The sequence below is a fragment of the Macrobrachium nipponense genome, chromosome 2 (assembly GCF_015104395.2).
Source record: "Macrobrachium nipponense isolate FS-2020 chromosome 2, ASM1510439v2, whole genome shotgun sequence".
Classification (NCBI taxonomy): Eukaryota; Metazoa; Arthropoda; class Malacostraca; order Decapoda; family Palaemonidae; genus Macrobrachium; species Macrobrachium nipponense.
In genome coordinates, this window is record NC_087201.1 from 103,179,202 (window position 1) to 103,185,201 (window position 6,000).

The 6,000-nt window shown below is 35.7% G+C and overlaps 1 protein-coding gene across 3 annotated transcripts in view; it reads right to left on the reverse strand.

Moving 5' to 3' along the window:
- Positions 1–6,000, reverse strand: part of LOC135220868 (aminopeptidase N-like) — a 72,584-nt gene that overhangs the window by 21,988 nt on the left and 44,596 nt on the right. The gene's annotated exons all lie outside the window — the stretch shown is intronic.

The following is a 6,000-nucleotide window of genomic DNA, read 5'->3' on the forward strand; positions in this document are numbered from 1 at the left end:
TATATATATATATAATTAGTTGCTTATGCTTACATCTTTTTCTGTACCTGTGTCATGTACTTATATTTAGAAAAATGAAAGAGATGTCGTCTAGATACAGACTTCAGCTACAGCAAAATAAATGGAAATTTATAAAAATCTTTTATCGTAATTAATTTAAAATGATGTCAAACACTCTCCTTTATAATCCTTTGAGAATCAAAATGGAGTCATTTATTTATGTATTTTCTTTAGGATACGATTTTTGTTCTATATAATTTATTTTTTGTTTATCTATCTACTATCTATCTATCTATCTATCTATCTATATATATTATGATATATGGAGTTTATTATATATATATATATATATATAATATATGTATATATAATATATATATATATATATATATATATATATATATATATATATATATATATATATATATATATATATATATATATATATATATATATATGCAGAAGCCAGGTACTATGTCGTACCTCTAAGTAAATGGGGATACAATCCACAATGAAGTAAAATCCTCTTGTAGTTTAAATTATATATCTCTAGTAAAGGATTAAAGCTTTCGACCATCAACTTTGGTCTTGTTCACAGTTGATGGTCGAAAGCTTTAATCCTTTACTAGAGATATATATTTTAAACTACAAGAGGATTTTACTTCATTGTGGATTGTATCCCCATATATATATATATATATATATATATATATATATATATATATATATATATATATATATATATATATATATATATATATATATATATATATATATATATATATATATATATAATTTCTGCATGATAGTAACTTTGAAAACGATTAGCAAATCATTGTAAACCAAGAGAACGTGACACGATATAATTTCCTGCATAATTTAAATGAGAATGATTTCGTGATGAAAACGACATATAATAAGCATTCCAATGAGAATGAAATGCACGACGCTCCTGGAGCACACGATAACCAGCGGAACTATTTTTTCCCCACCGTCCTAAGCAGGATATCGGGCCGCGAGTTCATGTCTTCCTCTTGTCCCGAAACGTCTTGAGCAGTGACAGAGGAGGATCTTCTTCCCTCAAGGACTTACGTCACGGCAAGGTGGGTTCTCAGTAGAGTCATTCATTTGGGTCCCACAATGACAGGTACTGAATCCTGTAATCGCTCACACACGGGCGACTGAAACCGTTGGGGAACTGAAGAAATGAAGCAGGCGGGTGAGGACCGATGTCCGGTACTTCATCGGGATTCTACAGATTATATATAGTATATATATATATATATATATATATATATATATATATATTTATTTATTATTATAGTATACATATATATTATATATATACATATATATATATATATCATATATATATATATATCATCATATATATATACATACACACACACACACACACATATATATATCTATATATATTATATATTATATATTACATCCATAATATATGTAATAATTATATTATATTATAATTTATATATATATATCTATTATATATATTATATATACATACATGCATATATATATATATATATTAAAATTTATATATATATAGATAATATATATAATATATTATATATATCATACATACATGCATGGGATCTTATATATGACTCATTGTTTTCCGGACAATTATGAATTAAAGTTTTTCCAATGGTGCTAGTATATGAAAAAGTTGTACTAAAACCAAGTAACCTTAGAGGGTAGACTATAGATTCTAATGTGGGATGGTATGGGAAACATATAAAATCCGGTTTTCTGTTTTTCTCCTTACATGAATAAAATGTTTTTCGTGCTAACTTTACACTAATCAATATCTTCCAATTTAAAATTATTTTCAATACCAGATTGATATTTAAATTCTAGTTCCCCATTGATAAATTCCGGACTGCAGATATTAAGAGCTCTTAATATCTACAGAATCTTCAAATCACCATCTTCAATGGTTGGTAGGTTCTTGCTGAGTTTGGAAAAAACTGGAGTGGCCTCTGGAAAAATGTCCCATGTCTGCTATGCTATGCAGTTACTGCATTGCAACCTGTCAATGCATTGAAGAACAGCATGTCTTTGGCCTTCTCCTGACCAACATTATTTTAAAGGTTGTGAATGCCACTCCATCAAAGGCTCTGTCCTTGGCTAAATTTGAGCCACAGCTGCTGCAGACCCATCCATGCCTTCAAGAGTTGGGAACACACTCAGGCCAAAGACAAGGATATCTGTGTTATTAGCTTTGACCATGATAGACTTGCTCTCCTGCCCTGGAGCATATCTGGAATAGACAAACATGCGGTTGTCTGTTTCCTCATGAGAACATGTCAAGTTCGAGTAGACTCACTATGTGGTGTAATTGGAATATGTTTGCATGAGGAAATGTGGCAGGACCATCTGAACTTAAGCTGGATTCAATGATATAATTAACTAGCTCTGATAGAATCAGTGGATATTCATCTAATTCTTTACTGTGACATTGTTCTTTTTCAAGATTTCTAAGATGGGACCTCTCCTTATTTTATAGGCCAGTGAGACATACAAAATGGTATTTTAGCTCATGTGCAATTGTGCATCAGCTGCATCTAGTTTTGCCAATAATTTACCATCATTTAGTGTGTGGGTGCACTCATGTAGTCTCCTACTGAGATTCATGGTTATTACTTGTCGCAGGTTCACATTTTCACAAAAATTGCATGCTTCATTGTTGTGACTCATATGACCCTGTGTAGCATGCTTTTCCTGTGGTTCACTACCTTCAACTGGAGATCTTCGGGTTTTTGCACAATCAATTTTTGCATTATTGATCTTGACCCTACAGCTTGTGTGGTATTTTGCCATGATTTGTCGCAGTGTTGCTTCTGTGCCAATGCCTTCGTCCAGCTTTGCTGGGTCAAAGTTAAAGGGGAACTTCTGGTTAATAGCTATTAAATTTCGTCAAACAGAACTTTTAATAAGCTCGAAAATGAGCCATTGCTCGAATCTGTACCTTATCCCATTTTTTTTTACAGTTTGGTTATGCCAATACTTCGGGCAAGTGTTCAAAAGGTATATCATATCACAGGATTCCGTCAAATAGAGATAAATCAAGTCACTGGCTGATGGCTCTTCGAAGGGAGGTTATCAACATCAAAACCTACGACGCGAACCATTGTTTGTTCCGACCATTTCTTACCAGCAGATTTAAAACATGACTTTAGGAGCAGGTTATTAGGTATGGCTATGAAATTTATATATGTTTTGGGAACTTAATTTCCCTCTTAACAGACCACGGTACCGACGAAGATAAGTTTGCTATCTACCGATATCTATACTATGGTGCCTCCACTTGTATGCATTTGAAATGCATTTGAATTGAAATTTATTCTCGTCAATCGCCATGTGCGTGGTGTGATGGGGTGAACGGCAGTTTTCTAAACGTGTGTGCGCGTGTCCATGAATTGATGAGGGTCTACTTCAGGCTACTTCTTTATTTACCATTTCAATCATATATTTTCAGCTGACAAACCAAACCAAAAAGAATATTATCTGAAGATGCTGTGCCCTCAGAATAGTTCCGCCTGTCTGAGCCTACCGCGACATGACGTCACGCATGGTGCAATAGAAAATTGGCTGTAATAGATAAGAAAACGCCCTTTTCAAAAATGTTTTTTCACCAGGGGTAATTAAATAGAATAATACTACATATAGAACAGTTAAAATGCAACCAGAAGTTCCCCTTTAAGCGACATTTTGCCAATCTCTTGGAACAATGGCACATTGGTTGAAATCATTATGTACCCTTATGTTCACGAGTATGATGCACAGAAGCCAAGGGTGAAGTTATACCTTCATTTGTCTTGTCTTCCTGGCAAAGACAACATTTGCTCTGGACGGTCTTCCTCTTGCCTGTGATTGAATTTACAATTGCCATTATGAGCTCTCGACTAAGGCCGAGGGGCTATCCTTTTACCAACTTAATCAGATATGCACATTGAAGTATGGGATACAACTAGGTTCGGTCCCCCTACACCTAGCCTGACCATTCATCCAGTGCAATTAAAGACCCATGTGGTCAGTACACCATCAAAGTAAGTACATGTACAAGCCAATTAGAGCTCCACTTACCTTTGGCTTGGCTCTCCTGTTCTGGCACCTCCTGTTAATTCAGGCTATTAGACAGCATTTGGGACACTAAACTACTAGACTATACTAAAGCAAAGCTAGGTACAGCATAGCAAGATTAGCGGACACTGAACCCCATGCTGAGTTACACAGCAGTGAAGTCACCAATGTGCCCTGGTTGTGTGCTGACATTTCACTCTTTTAATCTAAAATCACAGATAAAATCATCACCTAAATTTTATATAGACTTGCAAACTATCACATTGAACAAGAAATTTTTTTCCATGCCTACTGAATCCTCAGATGCAGGTATTTAAGGTTTTTGGCTGCCATATTGGATGCCATCTTTTTTATGTATGCTATATGAAATCTTTAACAGAAATTCATTTGACTCTTGCTTGGTGATCCTGCCTAGAATGTCAGATGCATAAAAACATTACCAGAGGCACACTAGTCCCAGATTAAAATCTTGACTAGTGGCCATCATGAAAAATGGCAACCATTTTGGTATTTTGAGTGGACACCCAGTAATTTTTAAAAAGTGGCCTATGGGGAAGATATGTCCCAAATTTCATGCTTGCATCATTAACCGAATTATTTTAGTGAAAAAATGATTTTCTCTGATGCCTAGACTGTGAGCGACCAAATAACATGACTGACGAATGTTGGTCATCCATGGAGGGCTTGAAGGAAGCTCCTCGATCCTATCTTCTATCCAAAATGACCGCAAAGCCAACAGGATTCACTTTAACTTCATATCTGTCATAGTTTACCATTTTATAGTCTTGCCCAAAGATCTCCAAAGAAGAAACTTGTCCTTCATTTAAGAGAATGATTACAACTAAATGTGACTATTGCGACATTCTAGTAAAACTAGCAAGTATGTCACATGCTGATCAAGTCAGCAGAGAGACAAAGGGTTTAACAAGCGTGGAAAAGTGAATGCCTCTGTGATCGTCGCACAGTACAACTGTGATGTGATGATCTGAAAGATATTAGGAGTGGCGTGAGAGGAGAAAGGATTCTGTCTCCTGCTCATCGGGACACTGTCCATAAAAGAGGGAGAGACGGACTGCGAGAAATTTTATGAATGCTTTCATCCCAGAGGGGTGAGGATTACCTCGTCGAGGCCTTCCAGTTTTGATGGCCTGGATTTTGACTCAGAATTTAGCACTTATGCCTCTTTTTCCTATTTTCTTCCTTTTTCTTTCTCCACCCACTTGCTTAGGTCAACATAGTCACCCTGGATTTCAAATTTTAAGGGAACGCGTCCATACGTCCCCTCATGTCCGGGTCGAGATTCAGAACACAGGTCAGAGAGAGAGAGAGAGAGAGCATCTTGTGTCACAGAAAGTGCCTTTTCAAGGTAGCACGGATTAGACCAGTGTATATAATAATGGTAGTGAAAAAAAAAAGAACTAAGCTTCTGAAAATAACGGCCATTTCATTTCTGGAGATGCTTGAACCTAACATTTCACGGTATAAAAACTGGTAGAATTAAATTTTCAGTAGGTTGTGTGAAATAGTTAGACTGGAGGTCAGCCAGATACAGAAATGAACAGCCTTGGAAGGACTGAACTGAACTTTACTCGGACGTCTATATTTTCATAAGCTCTGATCAAGATAGGAGTTGACTTGGAAAGAAAATCCAGTCAGATATTGGCCGCGTGCAACAGAACAGCCAGGAAACTGAGGCGATATGCAAGACTAGATCACCTGAAAAAACCTTAGTAAGGAGAAGTGTGTAGAGACGTGCACGAGGAAACGCTCATGTGTGAGTTGTTATTTTTTAGACGTTTCACCGGTTTGGTTTGGAATCCGCTAATTATATTTCTTGCTTTCATTTAACCAACATTATCAATATCTAATACACGTTTCAAAATAGATTCG